The following is a 19,415-nucleotide window of genomic DNA, read 5'->3' on the forward strand; positions in this document are numbered from 1 at the left end:
GAATAAATATCCTTATAGGTTGGACAAGTGGTGGACCTTAACACCCAGATATTCTTAATATAATGGCATAGAGTGGAAAGGTGGTGAATCTTGAGACCAAACCACTCAGGCTACTACCAATAATAGCTTGGACAAGTGTTGGACCTTAAATGTAAACGCCTCCTCGACGACATATCGTGGGTTTAATGTTTTTCGATGGAGCCTAGCAACTTGGAGACATGGTGCAGCTTGCTTCTCGCCATTTTTCAATGGAGCCTATCTTGGACAAATGGGGGAGCATCCTTCTCTCCATGTTTCAATGGAGCCTAGCTTGGACAAGTTGTGGACCTTTGCTTCTCCCTCTGTTTCAATAGAGTTATATTGGACAAGTGGCGGACCTTGGAACCAAATCCCCATGTAAAACCTATCATGGTCACTCCAAGTGGTAAGAGAGAATAACCTTTAAGATATAGACTTATAGGTTGGACAAGTGGTGGACCTTAACACCTACATATTCTTAATATAATGACATAGAGTGGAAAAGTGGTGAATCTTGAGACAAAACCACTCATGCTACTAGCGATAATAGCTTGGACAAGTGGTGGTACTTGAATGTAAACCCCCCATGTACAACATATTGTGGGTTTAAGGTATTTTGACGAAGCCTAGCATCTTGGAGACATGGTGCAACTTGCTTCTCTTCATGTTTCAATGGAGTCTATCTTGGACAAATAGTGGAGCATCCTTCTCTCCATGTTTCAATGGACCCTAGCTTGGACAAGTGGTGGACCTTTGCTGATCTCTATGATTCAATAGAGTTAGCTTGGACAAGTGGTGGACCTTGGAACCCACCCCCATGTAAAACCTATCATGGTCACTCCAAGTGGTGAGAAAGAATAACCTTTAAGATATAGCCTTATAGGTTGGACAAGTGGTGGACCTTAATACCCAAATATTCTTAATATAATGACATAGAGTGAGAAAGTGGTGAATCTTGACATAAAAGCACTCATGCTACTAGGGATAATAGCTTGGACAAGTGGTGGACCTTGAGCATAAACCCCCCATGTTTCAATAGACTTAGCTTCGACAAATGGTGGAGCATCGTTCTCTCCATGTTTCAATGGAGCCTAGCTTGGACAAGTGCTGGAACTTGGAACCAAACCCCCATGTAAAACCTATCATGGTCACTCCAAGTGGGAAGAAAGAATAACCTTTAAGATGTAGCCTTATAGGTTGGACAAGTGGTGGACCTTAACACCCACATATTCTTAATAAAAGTGGTGAATCTTGAGACTAAACCACTCAGGTTACTAGCAATAATAGCTTATACAAGTGGTGGACGTTAAATGTAAACCCCTCATCTATGAAATATCGTGGGTTTAATGTATTTCGATGGAGTGTAGCATCTTGGAAACATGGTGCAGCTTGCTTCTCATCATGTTTCAATGGAGCCTATCTTGGACAAATGGTGGAGCATCCTTCTCTCCATGTTTCAATGGACCCTAGCTTGGACAAGTGGTGGACCTTTGTTTCTCTCTATGTTTCAATAGAGTTAGCTTGGACAAGTGGTGGACCTTGGAACCAAACCCCCATGTAAAACCTATCATGGTCACTCCAAGTGGTAAGAAAGAATAACATTTAAGATGTAGCCTTATAGGTTGGACAAGTGGTGGACCTTAGCACACACATATTCTTAATAAAAGTGGTGAATCTTGAGACCAAACCAATCAGGCTACTAGCAATAATAGTTTGGACAAGTGGTGGACCTTGAATGTAAACCCCTCATCTACGAAATATCGTGCGATTAATGTATGTCGATGGAGCATAGCATCTTGAAGACATGGTGCAGCTTGCTTCTCGTCATGTTTCAATGGAGCCTATCTTGAACAAATGGTGGACCATCCTTCTCTCCATGTTTCAACGGATCCTAGCTTGGACAAGTGTTGGACCTTTGTTTCTCTCTATGTTTCAATAGAGTTAGCTTGGACAAGTGGTGGACCTTGGAACCAAACCCCCATGTAAAACCTATCATGGTCACTCCAAGTGGTCAGAAAGAATAACCTTTAAGATGTAGCCTTATAGGTTGGACAAGTGGTGGACCTTAACACCCACATATTCTTAATATAATGACATAGAGTGGAAAAGTGGTGAATCTTGAGACCAAACCACTCAGGCTGCTAGCAATAATAGCTTGGACAAGTGTTGGACCTTGAATGTAAACCCCTCATCTATGACATATCGTGAGTTTAATGTTTTTAGATGGAGCCTAGCATCTTGGAGACATGGTGCAACTTGCTTCACGTCATGTTTCAATGGAGCCTATCTTGGACAAATGGTGGAGCATCCTTCTCTCCATGTTACAATGGAGGCTAGCTTGCACAATTCGTGGACCTTTTCTTCTCTTTCTGTTTCATTAAAGTTAGCTTCGACAAGTGGTGGAGCTTGGAACAAAACCCCCATATAAAACCTATCATGGTCACTCCAAGTGGTAAGAAAGAATGACCTTTAATATATAGACTTATAGGTTGGACAAGTGGTGGACCTTGAATGTAAACCCCCCATCTACGAAATATGGTGGGTTTAAGGTATTTAGATGGAGTCTAGCATCTTGGAGACATGGTGCACCTTGCTTCTCTTCATGTTTCCATGGAGCCTGTCTTGGACAAATGGTAGAGCATCCTTCTCTCAATGTTTCAATGGAGCCTAGCTTGGACAAGTGGTGGACCTTTGCTTCTCTCTCTCTTTCAATAGAGTTAACGTGGACAAGTGGTGGAGCTTGGAACCAAACCCCCATGTAAAACCTATCATGGTTACTGCAAGTGGTAAGAAAGAATAACCTTTAAGATATAGACTTATAGGTTGGACAAGTGGTGGACCTTAACACCCACATATTGTTAATATAATGACATAGAGTGGAAAAGTGGTGAATCTTGAGACAAAACCACTAATGATACTAGCGATAATAGCTTGGACAAGTATCGGCCCTTGAATGTAAACCCCCCATGTACAAAATATCCTCGGTTTAAGGTATTTCGATGACGCCTAGCATCTTGGAGACATGGTGCATCTTGCTTCTCTTCATTTTTCGATGGAGCCTATCTTGGACAAATGGTGGAGCATCCTTCTCTCTATGTTTCAATGGACCCTATCTTGGACACGTGGTGGACCTTTGCTTCTATCTATGATTCAATAGAGTTTGCTTGGACAAGTGCTGGATCTTGGAACTCAAACCCCCATGTGAAACCTATCATGGTCACTCCAACTGGTGAGAAAGAATAACCTTTAAAATATAGGCTTATAGGTTGGACAAGTGGTGGACCTTAACACCCAAATATTCTTAATATAATGACATAGAGTGAAAAAGTGGTGAATCTTGAGACAAAACCACTCATGCTACTAGCGATAATAGCTTGGACAAGTGGTGGAACTTGAACGTAAACCCACCATGTTTCAATAGACTTAGCTTCGACAAATGGTGGAGCATCGTTCTCTCCATCTTTGAATGGAGCCTATCTTTGAAAAGTAGTGGACCTTTGTTTCTCTCTAGGTTTCAATAGAGTTAGCTTGAACAAGTGGTGGACCTTGGAACCAAACCCCCATGTAAAACCTGTCATGTTCACTCCAAGTGGTGAGAAAGAATAACCTTAATGATATATCCTTATAGGTTGGACAAGTGGTGGACCTTAACACCCAGATATTCTTAATATAATGGCATGGAGTGGAAAAGTGGTAAATCTTAAGAGCAAACTACTCATGCTACAAGCGATAATAGGTTGGAAAAGTGGTGGACCTTGAATGTAAACCCCCCATCTACGAAATATCGTGGGTTTTTGGTATTTAGATGGATCCTAGCATCTTGGAGACATGGTGCACCTTGCTTCTCTTCATGTTTCAATGGAGCCTATCTTGCACAAATGGTGGAGCATCCTTCTCTCCATGTTTCAATGGACCCTAGCTTGCACAAGTGGTGGACCTTTGCTTCTCTCTATGTTTCAATAGAGTTAGCTTGGACAAGTGGTGGAGCTTGGAACCAAACCCGCATGTAAAACCTATCATGGTTAGTCCAAGTGGTAAGAAAGAATAACCTTTAAGATATAGACCTATAGGTTGGACAAGTGGTGGACCTTAACACCCACATATTGTTAATATAATGACATAGAGTGGAAAAGTGGTGAATCTTGAGACAAATCCACTCATGCTACTAGCGATAATAGCTTGGACAAGTATCAGCCCTTGAATGTAAACCGCCCATGTACAAAATATCCTGGGTTTAAGGTATTTCGATGACGCCTAGCATCTTGGAGACATGGTGCAGCTTGCTTCTCTTCACTTTTCGATGGAGCCTATCTTGGACAAATGGTGGAGCATCCTTCTCTCTATGTTTCAATGGACCCTAGCTTGGACAAGTGGTGGACCTTTGCTGATCTCTATGATTCAATAGAGTTAGCTTGGACAAGTGGTGGACCTTGGAACCAAACCCCCATGTAAAACCTATTATGGTCACTTCAAGTGGTGAGAAAGAAAAACCTTTAAGATATAGCCTTATAGGTTGGACAAGTGGTGGACCTTAACACCCAAATATTCTTAATATAATGACATAGAGTGAAAAAGTGGTGAATCTTGAGACAAAACCAGTCATGCTACTAGCGATATTAGCTTGGACAACTGGTGGACCTTGAACGTAAACCCCGCATGTTTCAATAGATTTAGCTTCGACAAATAGTGGAGCATCGTTCTCTCCATGTTTCAATGGAGCCTAGCTTGGACAAGTGGTGGACGTTTGTTTCTCTCTATGTTTCAATAGAGTTAGCTTGGACAAGTGGTGGACCTTGGAACCAAACCCCCATGTAAAACCTATCATGGTCACTCCAAGTGGTGAGAAAGAATAAATATCCTTATAGGTTGGACAAGTGGTGGACCTTAACACCCAGATATTCTTAATATAATGGCATAGAGTGGAAAAGTGGTGAATCTTGAGACCAAACCACTCAGGCTACTACCAATAATAGCTTGGACAAGTGTTGGACCTTAAATGTAAACGCCTCCTCGACGACATATCGTGGGTTTAATGTTTTTCGATGGAGCCTAGCAACTTGGAGACATGGTGCAGCTTGCTTCTCGCCATTTTTCAATGGAGCCTATCTTGGACAAATGGTGGAGCATCCTTCTCTCCATGTTTCAATGGAGCCTAGCTTGGACAAGTTGTGGACCTTTGCTTCTCCCTCTGTTTCAATAGAGTTATATTGGACAAGTGGCGGACCTTGGAACCAAATCCCCATGTAAAACCTATCATGGTCACTCCAAGTGGTAAGAGAGAATAACCTTTAAGATATAGACTTATAGGTTGGACAAGTGGTGGACCTTAACACCTACATATTCTTAATATAATGACATAGAGTGGAAAAGTGGTGAATCTTGAGACAAAACCACTCATGCTACTAGCGATAATAGCTTGGACAAGTGGTGGTACTTGAATGTAAACCCCCCATGTACAAAATATTGTGGGTTTAAGGTATTTTGACGAAGCCTAGCATCTTGGAGACATGGTGCAACTTGCTTCTCTTCATGTTTCAATGGAGTCTATCTTGGACAAATAGTGGAGCATCCTTCTCTCCATGTTTCAATGGACCCTAGCTTGGACAAGTGGTGGACCTTTGCTGATCTCTATGATTCAATAGAGTTAGCTTGGACAAGTGGTGGACCTTGGAACCCACCCTCCATGTAAAACCTATCATGGTCACTCCAAGTGGTGAGAAAGAATAGCCTTATAGGTTGGACAAGTGGTGGACCTTAATACCCAAATATTCTTAATATAATGACATAGAGTGAGAAAGTGGTGAATCTTGACATAAAAGCACTCATGCTACTAGGGATAATAGCTTGGACAAGTGGTGGACCTTGAGCATAAACCCCCCATGTTTCAATAGACTTAGCTTCGACAAATGGTGGAGCATCGTTCTCTCCATGTTTCAATGGAGCCTAGCTTGGACAAGTGCTGGAACTTGGAACCAAACCCCCATGTAAAACCTATCATGGTCACTCCAAGTGGGAAGAAAGAATAACCTTTAAGATGTAGCCTTATAGGTTGGACAAGTGGTGGACCTTAACACCCACATATTCTTAATAAAAGTGGTGAATCTTGAGACTAAACCACTCAGGTTACTAGCAATAATAGCTTATACAAGTGGTGGACGTTAAATGTAAACCCCTCATCTATGAAATATCGTGGGTTTAATGTATTTCGATGGAGTGTAGCATCTTGGAAACATGGTGCAGCTTGCTTCTCATCATGTTTCAATGGAGCCTATCTTGGACAAATGGTGGAGCATCCTTCTCTCCATTTTTCAATGGACCCTAGCTTGGACAAGTGGTGGACCTTTGTTTCTCTCTATGTTTCAATAGAGTTAGCTTGGACAAGTGGTGGACCTTGGAACCAAACCCCCATGTAAAACCTATCATGGTCACTCCAAGTGGTAAGAAAGAATAACATTTAAGATGTAGCCTTATAGGTTGGACAAGTGGTGGACCTTAGCACACACATATTCTTAATAAAAGTGGTGAATCTTGAGACCAAACCAATCAGGCTACTAGCAATAATAGTTTGGACAAGTGGTGGACCTTGAATGTAAACCCCTCATCTACGAAATATCGTGCGATTAATGTATGTCGATGGAGCATAGCATCTTGAAGACATGGTGCAGCTTGCTTCTCGTCATGTTTCAATGGAGCCTATCTTGAACAAATGGTGGACCATCCTTCTCTCCATGTTTCAACGGATCCTAGCTTGGACAAGTGTTGGACCTTTGTTTCTCTCTATGTTTCAATAGAGTTAGCTTGGACAAGTGGTGGACCTTGGAACCAAACCCCCATGTAAAACCTATCATGGTCACTCCAAGTGGTCAGAAAGAATAACCTTTAAGATGTAGCCTTATAGGTTGGACAAGTGGTGGACCTTAACACCCACATATTCTTAATATAATGACATAGAGTGGAAAAGTGGTGAATCTTGAGACCAAACCACTCAGGCTGCTAGCAATAATAGCTTGGACAAGTGTTGGACCTTGAATGTAAACCCCTCATCTATGACATATCGTGAGTTTAATGTTTTTAGATGGAGCCTAGCATCTTGGAGACATGGTGCAACTTGCTTCACGTCATGTTTCAATGGAGCCTATCTTGGACAAATGGTGGAGCATCCTTCTCTCCATGTTACAATGGAGGCTAGCTTGCACAATTCGTGGACCTTTTCTTCTCTTTCTGTTTCATTAAAGTTAGCTTCGACAAGTGGTGGAGCTTGGAACAAAACCCCCATATAAAACCTATCATGGTCACTCCAAGTGGTAAGAAAGAATGACCTTTAATATATAGACTTATAGGTTGGACAAGTGGTGGACCTTGAATGTAAACCCCCCATCTACGAAATATGGTGGGTTTAAGGTATTTAGATGGAGTCTAGCATCTTGGAGACATGGTGCACCTTGCTTCTCTTCATGTTTCCATGGAGCCTGTCTTGGACAAATGGTAGAGCATCCTTCTCTCAATGTTTCAATGGAGCCTAGCTTGGACAAGTGGTGGACCTTTGCTTCTCTCTCTCTTTCAATAGAGTTAACGTGGACAAGTGGTGGAGCTTGGAACCAAACCCCCATGTAAAACCTATCATGGTTACTGCAAGTGGTAAGAAAGAATAACCTTTAAGATATAGACTTATAGGTTGGACAAGTGGTGGACCTTAACACCCACATATTGTTAATATAATGACATAGAGTGGAAAAGTGGTGAATCTTGAGACAAAACCACTAATGATACTAGCGATAATAGCTTGGACAAGTATCGGCCCTTGAATGTAAACCCCCCATGTACAAAATATCCTCGGTTTAAGGTATTTCGATGACGCCTAGCATCTTGGAGACATGGTGCATCTTGCTTCTCTTCATTTTTCGATGGAGCCTATCTTGGACAAATGGTGGAGCATCCTTCTCTCTATGTTTCAATGGACCCTATCTTGGACACGTGGTGGACCTTTGCTTCTATCTATGATTGAATAGAGTTTGCTTGGACAAGTGCTGGACCTTGGAACTCAAACCCCCATGTGAAACCTATCATGGTCACTCCAACTGGTGAGAAAGAATAACCTTTAAAATATAGGCTTATAGGTTGGACAAGTGGTGGACCTTAACACCCAAATATTCTTAATATAATGACATAGAGTGAAAAGGTGGTGAATCTTGAGACAAAACCACTCATGCTAATAGCGATAATAGCTTGGACAAGTGGTGGAACTTGAACGTAAACCCACCATGTTTCAATAGACTTAGCTTCGACAAATGGTGGAGCATCGTTCTCTCTATCCTTCAATGGAGCCTAGCTTGGACAAGTAGTGGACCTTTGCTTCTATCTATGATTCAATAGAGTTTGCTTGGACAAGTGGTGGACCTTAAAACTCAAACCCCCATGTGAAACCTATCATGGTCACTCCAAGTGTTGAGAAAGAATAACCTTTAAAATATAGGCTTATAGGTTGGACAAGTGGTGGACCTTAACACCCAAATATTCTTAATATAATGACATAGAGTGAAAAAGTGGTGAATCTTGAGACAAAACCACTCATGCTACTAGCGATAATAGCTTGGACAAGTGGTGGAACTTGAACGTAAACCCACCATGTTTCAATAGACTTAGCTTCGACAAATGGTGGAGCATCGTTCTCTCCATCTTTGAATGGAGCCTATCTTTGAAAAGTAGTGGACCTTTGTTTCTCTCTAGGTTTCAATAGAGTTAGCTTGAACAAGTGGTGGACCTTGGAACCAAACCCCCAAGTGGTGAGAAAGAATAACCTTAATGATATATCCTTATAGGTTGGACAAGTGGTAGACCTTAACACCCAGATATTCTTAATATAATGGCATGGAGTGGAAAAGTGGTAAATCTTGAGAGCAAACTACTCATGCTACAAGCGATAATAGGTTGGAAAAGTGGTGGACCTTGAATGTAAACCCCCCATCTACGAAATATCGTGGGTTTTTGGTATTTAGATGGATCCTAGCATCTTGGAGACATGGTGCACCTTGCTTCTCTTCATGTTTCAATGGAGCCTATCTTGCACAAATGGTGGAGCATCCTTCTCTCCATGTTTCAATGGACCCTAGCTTGCACAAGTGGTGGACCTTTGCTTCTCTCTATGTTTCAATAGAGTTTTCTTGGACAAGTGGTGGACCTTGGAACTCAAACCCCCATGTGAAACCTATCATGGTCACTCCAAGTGGTGAGAAAGAATAACCTTTAGAATATAGGCTTATAGGTTGGACAAGTGGTGGAGCTTAACACCCAAATATTCTTAATATAATGACATAGAGTGAAAAAGTGGTGAATCTTGAGACAAAACCACTCATGCTACTAGCGATAATAGCTTGGACAAGTGGTGGAACTTGAACGTAAACCCCCCATGTTTCAATAGACTTAGCTTCGACAAATGGTGGAGCATCGTTCTCTCCATCTTTCAATGGAGCCTAGCTTGGACAAGTAGTCAACCTTTGTTTCTCTCTAGGTTTCAATAGAGTTAGCTTGGACAAGTGGTGGACCTTGGAACCAAACCCCCATGTAAAACCTATCATGGTCACTTCAAGTGGTGAGAAAGAATAACCTTAATAATATATCCTTATAGGTTGGACAAGTGGTGGACCTTAACACCCAGATATTCTTAATATAATGGCATAGAGTGGAAAAGTGGTGAATCTTGAGAGAAAACCACTCATGCTACTAGCGGTAATAGCTTGGACAAGTGGTGGACCTTGAACGTAAACCCCCCATGTTTTAATAGAGTTAGCTTCAAGAAATGATGGAGCATCCTTCTCTCCATGTCTCAATGGAGCCTAGCTTGGACAAGTGGATCTTTGTTTCTCTCTATGTTTCAATAGAGTTAGCTTGGACAAGTGGTGGACCTTGGAACCAAACCCCCATGTAAAACCTAGCATGATTCAATGGAGCCTAGCTTGGACAAGTGGTGGACCTTTGCTTCTCTCTATGATTCAATAGAGTTAGCTTGGACAAGTGGTGGACCTTGAAACCAAACCCCCACGTAAACCCCCATGAAGCCTAGCATCTTGGAAACATGGTGCACCTTGCTTCTCTTCATGTTTCAATGAAGCCTATCTTGGACAAATAGTGGAGCATCCGTCTCTCCATGTTTCAATGGACCCTAGCTTGCACAAGTGGTGGACCTTTGCTTCTATCTATGATTCAATAGAGTTTGCTTGGACAAGTGGTGGACCTTGGAACTCAAACCCCCATGTGAAACCTATCATGGTCACTCCAAGTGGTCAGAAAGAATAACCTTTAAAATATAGGCTTATAGGTTGGACAAGTGGTGGACCTTAACACACAAATATTCTTAATATAATGACATAGAGTGAAAAAGTGGTGAATCTTGAGACAAAACCACTCATGCTACTAGCAATAATAGCTTGGACAAGTGGTGGAACTTGAACGTAAACCCACCATGTTTCAATAGACTTAGCTTCGACAAATGGTGGAGCGTCGTTCTCTCCATCTTTCAATGGAGCCTAGCTTGGACAAGTAGTGGACCTTTGTTTCTCTCTAGGTTTCAATAGAGTTAGCTTGGACAAGTGGTGGACCTTGGAACCAAACACCCATGTAAAACCTATCAATTTCACTCCAAGTGGTAGGAAAGAATAACCTTAATGATATATCCATTTAGGTTGGACAAGTGGTGGACCTTAACACCCAGATATTCTTAATATAATGGCACAGAGTGGAAAAGTGGTGAATCTTGAGACAAAACCACTCATGCTACTAGCGGTAATAGCTTGGACAAGTGGTGGACCTTGAACGTAAACCCCCCATGTTTTAATAGAGTTAGCTTCGAGAAATGATGAAGCATCCTTCTCTCCATGTTTCAATGGAGCCTAGCTTAGACAAGTGGTGGACCTTTGCTTCTCTCTATAATTCAAACGAGTTAGCTTGGACAAGTGGTGGAACTTGAAACCAAACCCCCATGTAAAACCTATCATGGTCACTCCAAGTGGTACGAAAGAATAACCTTTAATATGTAGCCTTATAGGTTATACAAGTGGTGGACCTTAACACCCACATATTCTTAATATAATGACATAGAGTGGAAAAGTGGTGAATCTTAAGACCAAACCACTCAGGCTACTACCAATAATAGCTTGGACAAGTGTTGGACCTTGAATGTAAACCCCTCATTTACGACATATCATGGGTTTAATGTTTTTAGATGGAGCATAGCATCTTGGAGACATGGTGCAGCTTGCTTCTCGTCATGTTTCAATGGAGCCTAACTTGGACAAATGGTGGAGCATCCTTCTCTCCATGTTACAATGGATCCTAGCCTGGACAAGTGGTGGACCTTTTCTTCTCTCTCTGTTTCAATACAGTTAGCTTGGACAAGTGGTGGAGCTTGGAACAAAAACCCAATATAAATCCTATCATGGTCACTCCAAGTGGTGAGAAAGAATAACCTTTAAGATATAGACTTATAGGTTGGACATGTGGTGGAGCTTGAATGTAAACCCCCCATCTACGAAATATGGTGGGTTTAAGGTATTTAGATGGAGTCTAGCATCTTGGAGACATGGTGCACCTTACTTCTGTTCATATTTCAATGGAGCCTATCTTGGACAAATGGTGGAGCATCCTTCTCTCCATGTTTCACTGGACCCTAGCTTGGACAAGTGGTGGACCTTTGCTTCTCTTTCTGTTTCAATAGAGTTAGCTTGGACAAGTGGTGGAGCTTGGAACCAAACCCGCATGTAAAACCTATCATGGTTACTCCAAGTGGTAAGAAAGAATAACCTTTAAGATATAGACCTATAGGTTGGACAAGTGGTGGACCTTAACACCCACATATTGTTAATATAATGACATACTGTGGAAACGTGGTGAATCTTGAGACAAATCCACTCATGCTACTAGCGATAATAGCTTGTACAAGTATCAGGCCTTGAATGTAAACCGCCCATGTACAAAATATCCTGGGTTTAAGGTATTTCGATGAAGCCTAGCATCTTGGAGACATGGTGCAGCTTGCATCTCTTCATTTTTCCATGAAGCCTATCTTGGACAAATGGTGGAGCATTCGTCTCTCCATGTTTCAATGGACCCTAGCTTGGACAAGTGGTGGACCTTTGCTGATCTCTATGATTCAATAGAGTTAGCTTGGACAAGTGGTGGAGCTTGGAACCAAACCCCCGTGTAAAACCTATCATGGTCACTCCAAGTGGTGAGAAAGAATAACCTTTAAAATATAGGCTTATAGGTTGGACAAGTGGTGGACCTTTACACCCAAATATTCTTAATATAATGACATAGAGTGAAAAAGTGGTGAATCTTGAGACAAAACCACTCATGCTACTAGCGATAATAGCTTGGACAAGTGGTGGAACTTGAACGTAAACCCCCCATGTTTCAATAGACTTAGCTTCGACAAATGGTGGAGCATCGTTCTCTCCATCTTTCAATGGAGCCTAGCTTGGACAAGTAGTGGACCTTCAAGTGGTGGACCTTGGAACCAAACCCCCATGTAAAACCTATCATGTTCACTCCAAGTGGTGAGAAAGAATAACCTTAATGATATACCCTTATAGGTTGGACAACTGGTGGACCTTAACACCCAGATATTCTTAATATAATGGCATAGAGTGGAAAAGTGGTGAATCTTGAGTCAAAACCACTCATGCTACTAGCGGTAATAGCTTGGACAAGTGGTGGACCTTGAACGTAAACCCCCCATGTTTTAATAGAGTTAGCTTCGAGAAATGATGGAGCATCCGTCTCTCCATGTTTCAATGGAGCCTAGCTTGGACAAGTGGTGGACCTTTGCTTCTCTCTATGATTCAATAGAGTTAGCTTGGACAAGTGGTGGAGCTTGGAACCAATCCCCCATGTAAAACCTAGGATGATTCAATGGAGCCTAGCTTGGACAAGTGGTGGACCTTTGCTTCTCTCTATGATTCAATAGAGTTAGCTTGGACAAGTGGTGGACCTTGGAACCAAACCCCCACGTAAACCCCCATGAAGCCTAGCATCTTGGAGACATGGTGCAGCTTGCTTCTCTTCATTTTTGGATGGAGCCTATCTTGGACAAATGGTGGAGCATCCTTCTCTCGATGTTTCAATGGACCCTAGCTTGGACAAGTGGTGGACCTTTGCTTCTATCTATGATTCAATAGAGTTTGCTTGGACAAGTGGTGGACTTTGGAACTCACACCCCCATCTGAAACCTATCATGGTGACTCCAAGTGGTGAGAAAGAATAACCTTTAAAATATAGGGATATAGGTTGGACAAGTGGTGGACCTTAACACCCAAATATTCTTAATATAATGACATAGAGTTAAAAAGGGGTGGTGAATCTTGAGACAAAACCACTCATGCTACTAGCGATAATAGCTTGGACAAGTGGTGGACCTTGAACGTAAACCCACCATGTTTGAATAGACTTAGCTTCGACAAATGGTGGAGCATCGTTCTCTCCATCTTTCAGTGGAGCCTAGCTTGGACAAGCAGTGGACCTTTGTTTCTCTCTAGGTTTCAATAGAGTTAGCATGGACAAGTGGTGGACCTTGGAACCAAACCCCCATGTAAAACCTATCATGTTCACTCCAAGTGGTGAGAAAGAATAACCTTAATGATATATCCTTATAGGTTGGACAAGTGGTGGACCTTAACACCCCGATATTGTTAATATAATGGCATAGAGTGGAAAAGTGGTGAATCTTGAGACAAAACCACTCATGCTACTAGCGGTAATAGCTTGGACACGTGGTGGACCTTGAACGTAAACCCCCCATGTTTTAATAGAGTTAGCTTCCAGAAATGATGAAGCATTCTTCTCTCCATGTTTTAATGGAGCCTAGCTTAGACAAGTGGTGGACCTTTGCTTCTCTCTATAATTCAATAGAGTTAGCTTGGACAAGTGGTGGAGCTTGGAACCAAACCCGCATGTAAAACCTATCATGGTTACTCCAAGTGGTAAGAAAGAATAACCTTTAAGATATAGACTTATAGGTTGGACAAGTGGTGGACCTTAACACCCACATATTCTTAATGTAATGAATTAGAGTGGAAAAGTGGTGAATCTTGAGACAAATCCACTCATGCTACTAGCGATAATAGCTTGGACAAGTATCGGCCCTTGAATGTAAACCGCCCATGTACAAAATATCCTGGGTTTAAGGTATTTCGATGAAGCCTAGCATCTTGGAGACATGGTGCAGCTTGCTTCTCTTCATTTTTCGATGGAGCCTATCTTGGACAAATGGTAGAGCATCCTTCTCTCCATGTTTCAATGGACCCTAGCTTGGACAAGTGGTGGACCTTTGCTGATCTCTATGATTCAATAGAGTTAGCTTGGACAAGTGGTGGAGCTTGGAACCAAACCCCCATGTAAAACCTATCATGGTCAATCGAAGTGGTGAGAAAGAATAACCTTTAAAATATAGGCTTATAGGTTGGACAAGTGGTGGACCTTTACACCCAAATATTCTTAATATAATGACATAGAGTGAAAAAGTGGTGAATCTTGAGACAAAACCAATCATGCTACTAGCGATAATAGCTTGGACAAGTAGTGGAACTTGAACGTAAACCCCCCATGTTTCAATAGACTTAGCTTCGACAAATGGTGGAGCATCGTTCTCTCCATCTTTCAATGGAGCCTAGCTTGGACAAGTAGTGGACCTTTGTTTCTCTCTAGGTTTCAATAGAGTTAGCTTGGACAAGTGGTGGACTTTGGAACTCACACCCCCATCTGAAACCTATCATGGTGACTCCAAGTGGTGAGAAGGAATAACCTTTAAAATATAGGCTGATAGGTTGGACAAGTGGTGGACCTTAACACCCAAATATTCTTAATATAATGACATAGAGTGAAAACGAAGTGGTGAATCTTGAGACAAAACCACTCATGCTACTAGCGATAATAGCTTGGACAAGTGGTGGAACTTGAACGTAAACCCACCATGTTTCAATAGACTTAGCTTCGACAAATGGTGGAGCATCGTTCTCTCCATCTTTCAATGGAGCCTAGCTTGGACAAGTAGTGGACCTTTGTTTCTCTCTAGGTTTCAATAGAGTTAGCTTGGTCAAGTGGTGGACCTTGGAACCAAACCCCCATGTAAAACCTATCATGTTCACTCCAAGTGGTGAGAAAGAATAACCTTAATGATATATCCTTATAGGTTGGACAAGTGGTGGACCTTAACACCCCGATATTCTTAATATAATGGCATAGAGTGGAAAAGTGGTGAATCTTGAGACAAAACCACTCATGCTACTAGCGGTAATAGCTTGGACAAGTTGTGGACCTTGAACGTAAACCCCTCATGTTTTAATAGAGTTAGCTTCGAGAAATGATGAAGCATCCTTCTCTCCATGTTTCAATGGAGCCTAGCTTAGACAAGTGGTGGACCTTTGCTTCTCTCTATAATTCAATAGAGTTAGCTTGGACAAGTGGTGGAACTTGAAACCAAACCCCCATGTAAAACCTATCATGGTCACTCCAAGTGGTACGAAAGAATAACCTTTAAGATGTAGCCTTATAGGTTATACAAGTGGTGGACCTTAACACCCATATATTCTTAATATAATGACATAGAGTGGAAAAGTGATGAATCTTAAGACCAAACCACTCAGGCTACTACCAATAATAGCTTGGACAAGTGTTGGACCTTGAATGTAAACCCCTCATTTACGACATATCATGGGTTTAATGTTTTTAGATGGAGCATAGCATCTTGGAGACATGGTGCAGCTTGCTTCTCGTCATGTTTCAATGGAGCCTAACTTGGACAAATGGTGGAGCATCCTTCTCTCCATGTTACAATGGATCCTAGCCTGGACAAGTGGTGGACCTTTTCTTCTCTCTCTGTTTCAATACAGTTAGCTTGGACAAGTGGTGGAGCTTGGAACAAAAACCCAATATAAAACCTATCATGGTCACTCCCAGTGGTGAGAAAGAATAACCTTTAAGATATAGACTTATAGGTTGGACAAGTGGTGGAGCTTGAATGTAAACCCCCCATCTACGAAATATGGTGGGTTTAAGGTATTTAGATGGAGTCTAGCATCTTGGAGACATGGTGCACCTTACTTCTGTTCATATTTCAATGGAGCCTATCTTGGACAAATGGTGGAGCATCCTTCTCTCCATGTTTCAATGGACCCTAGCTTGGACAAGTGGTGGACCTTTGCTTCTCTCTCTGTTTCAATAGAGTTAGCTTGGACAAGTGGTGGAGCTTGGAACCAAACCCGCATGTAAAACCTATCATGGTTAGTCCAAGTGGTAAGAAAGAATAACCTTTAAGATATAGACCTATAGGTTGGACAAGTGGTGGACCTTAACACCCACATATTGTTAATATAATGACATAGAGTGGAAAAGTGGTGAATCTTGAGACAAATCCACTCATGCTACTAGCGATAATAGCTTGGACAAGTATCAGCCCTTGAATGTAAACCGCCCATGTACAAAATATCCTGGGTTTAAGGTATTTCGATGAAGCTTAGCATCTTGGAGACATGGTGCAGCTTGCTTCTCTTCATTTTTCCATGAAGCCTATCTTGGACAAATGGTGGAGCATCCGTCTCTCCATGTTTCAATGGACCCTAGCTTGGACAAGTAGTGGACCTTTGCTGATCTCTATGATTCAATAGAGTTAGCTTGGACAAGTGGTGGAGCTTGGAACCAAACCCCCATGTAAAACCTATCATGGTCACTCCAAGTGGTGAGAAAGAATAACCTTTAAAATATAGGCTTATAGGTTGGACAAGTGGTGGACCTTTACACCCAAATATTCTTAATATAATGACATAGAGTGAAAAAGTGGTGAAGCTTGAGACAAAACCACTCATGCTACTAGCGATAATAGCTTGCACAAGTGGTGGAACATGAATGTAAACCCCCCATGTTTCAATAGACTTAGCTTCGACAAATGGTGGAGCATCGTTCTCTCCATCTTTCAATGGAGCCTAGCTTGGACAAGTAGTGGACCTTCATGTGGTGGACCTTGGAACCAAACCCCCATGTAAAACCTATCATGTTCACTCCAAGTGGTGAGAAAGAATAACCTTATTGATATATCCTTATAGTTTGGACAAGTGGTGGACCTTAACACCCAGATATTCTTAATATAATGGCATAGAGTGGCAAAGTGGTGAATCTTGTGACAAAACCACTCATGCTACTAGCGGTAATAGCTTGGACAAGTGGTGGACCTTGAACGTAAACCTCCCATGTTTTAATAGAGTTAGCTTCGAAAAATGAGGGAGCATCCTTCTCTTCATGTTTCAATGGAGCCTAGCTTGGACAAGTGGTGGACCTTTGCTTCTCTCTATGATTCAATAGAGTTAGCTTGGACAGGTGGTGGACCTTGGAACCAAACCCACATGTAAAACCTAGCATGATTGAATGGAGCCTAGCTTGGCCAAGTGGTGGACCTTTGCTTCTCTCTATGATTCAATAGAGCTAGCTTGGACAAGTGGTGGACCTTGGAACCAAATCCCCACGTAAACCCCCATGAAGCCTAGCATCTTGGAGACATGGTGCAGCTTGCTTCTCTTCATTTTTCGATGGAGCCTATCTTGGACAAATGGTGGAGCATCCTTCTCTCGATGTTTCAATGGACCCTAGCTTGGACAAGTGGTGGACTTTTGCTTCTATCTATGCTTCAATAGAGTTTGCTTGGACAAGTGGTGGACCTTGGAATTCAAACCCCCATGTGAAACCTATCATGGTCACTCCAAGTGGTGAGAAAGAATAACCTTTAAAATATAGGCTTATAGGTTGGATAAGTAGTGGAGCTTAACACCCAAATATTCTTAATATAATGACATAGAGTGAAAAAGTGGTGAATCTTGAGACAAAACCACTCATGCTACTAGGGATAATAGCTTGGACAAGTGGTGGAACTTGAACGTAAACCCCCCATGTTTCAATAGACTTAGCTTCAACAAATGGTGGAGCATCGTTCTCTCCATCTTTCAATGGAGCCTATCTTGGACAAGTAGTGGACCTTTGTTTCTCTCTAGGTTTCAATAGAGTTAGCTTGGACAAGTGGTGGACCTTGGAACCAAACCCCCATGTAAAACCTATCATGTTCACTCCAAGTGGTGAGAAAGAATAACCTTAATGATATATTCTTATAGGTTGGACAAGTGGTGGACCTTAACACCCAGATATTCTTAATATAATGGCATAGAGTGGAAAAGTGGTAAATCTTGAGAGCAAACTACTCATGCTACTAGCGATAATACGTTGGACAAGTGGTGGACCTTGAATGTAAACCCCCCATCTACGAAATATCGTGGGTTTAAGGTATTTAGATGGATCCTAGCATCTTGGAGAAATGGTACACCTTGCTTCTCTTCATGTTTCAATGGAGCCTATCTTGGACAAATGGTGGAGCATCCTTCTGTCCATGTTTCAATGGACCCTAGCTTGCACAAGTGGTGGACCTTTGCTTCCCTCTATCTTTCAATAGTGTTAGCTTGGACAAGTGGTGGACCTTGGAACCAAACCCCAATGTAAAACCTATCATGGTCACTCCAAGTCGTGAGAAAGAATAACCTTTAAGATATAGCCTTATAGGTTGGACAAATGGTGGACCTTAACACCCAGATATCCTTAATATAATGACATAGAGTGATAAAGTGGTGAATCTTGAGACAAAACCACTCATGCTACTAGCAGTAATAGCTTGGACAAGTGGTGGACCTTGAACGTAAACCCCCCATGTTTTAATAGAGTTAGCTTCGAGAAATGATGGAGCATCCTTCTCTCCATGTTTCAATGGAGCCTAACTTGGACAAGTGGTGGACCTTGGAACCAAACCCCCATGTAAAACCTATCATGGTCACTCAAAGTGGTACGAAAGAATAACCTTTAAGATGTAGCCTTATAGGTTGGACAAGTGGTGGAGCTTGGAACAAAACCCCCATATAAAACCTATCATGGTCACTCCAAGTGGTGAGAAAGAATAACGTTTAAGATATAGACTTATAGGTTGGACAAGTGGTGGACCTTGAATGTACACCCCCCATCTACGAAATATGGTGGGTTTAAGGTAATTAGATGGAGTCTAGCATCTTGGAGACATGGTGCACCTTGCTTCTCTTCATGTTTCAATGGAGACTATCTTGGACAAATGGTGGACCATCCTTCTCTTCATGTTTCAATGGACCGTAGCTTGGACAAGTCGTGGAGCTTTGCTTCTCTCTCTGTTTCAATAGAGTTAGCTTGGACAAGTGGTGGAGCTGGGAATCAAACCCCCATGTAAAACCTATCATGGTTACTCCAAGTGGTAAGAAAGAATAACCTTTTAGATATAGACTTATAGGTTGGACAAGTGGTGGACCTTAACACCCACATATTCTTAATATAATGACATGTGGTGAATC

This window comes from Adiantum capillus-veneris, chromosome 26 (assembly GCF_014529385.1).
Source record: "Adiantum capillus-veneris isolate H3 chromosome 26, ASM1452938v2, whole genome shotgun sequence".
Classification (NCBI taxonomy): domain Eukaryota; kingdom Viridiplantae; phylum Streptophyta; class Polypodiopsida; order Polypodiales; family Pteridaceae; genus Adiantum; species Adiantum capillus-veneris.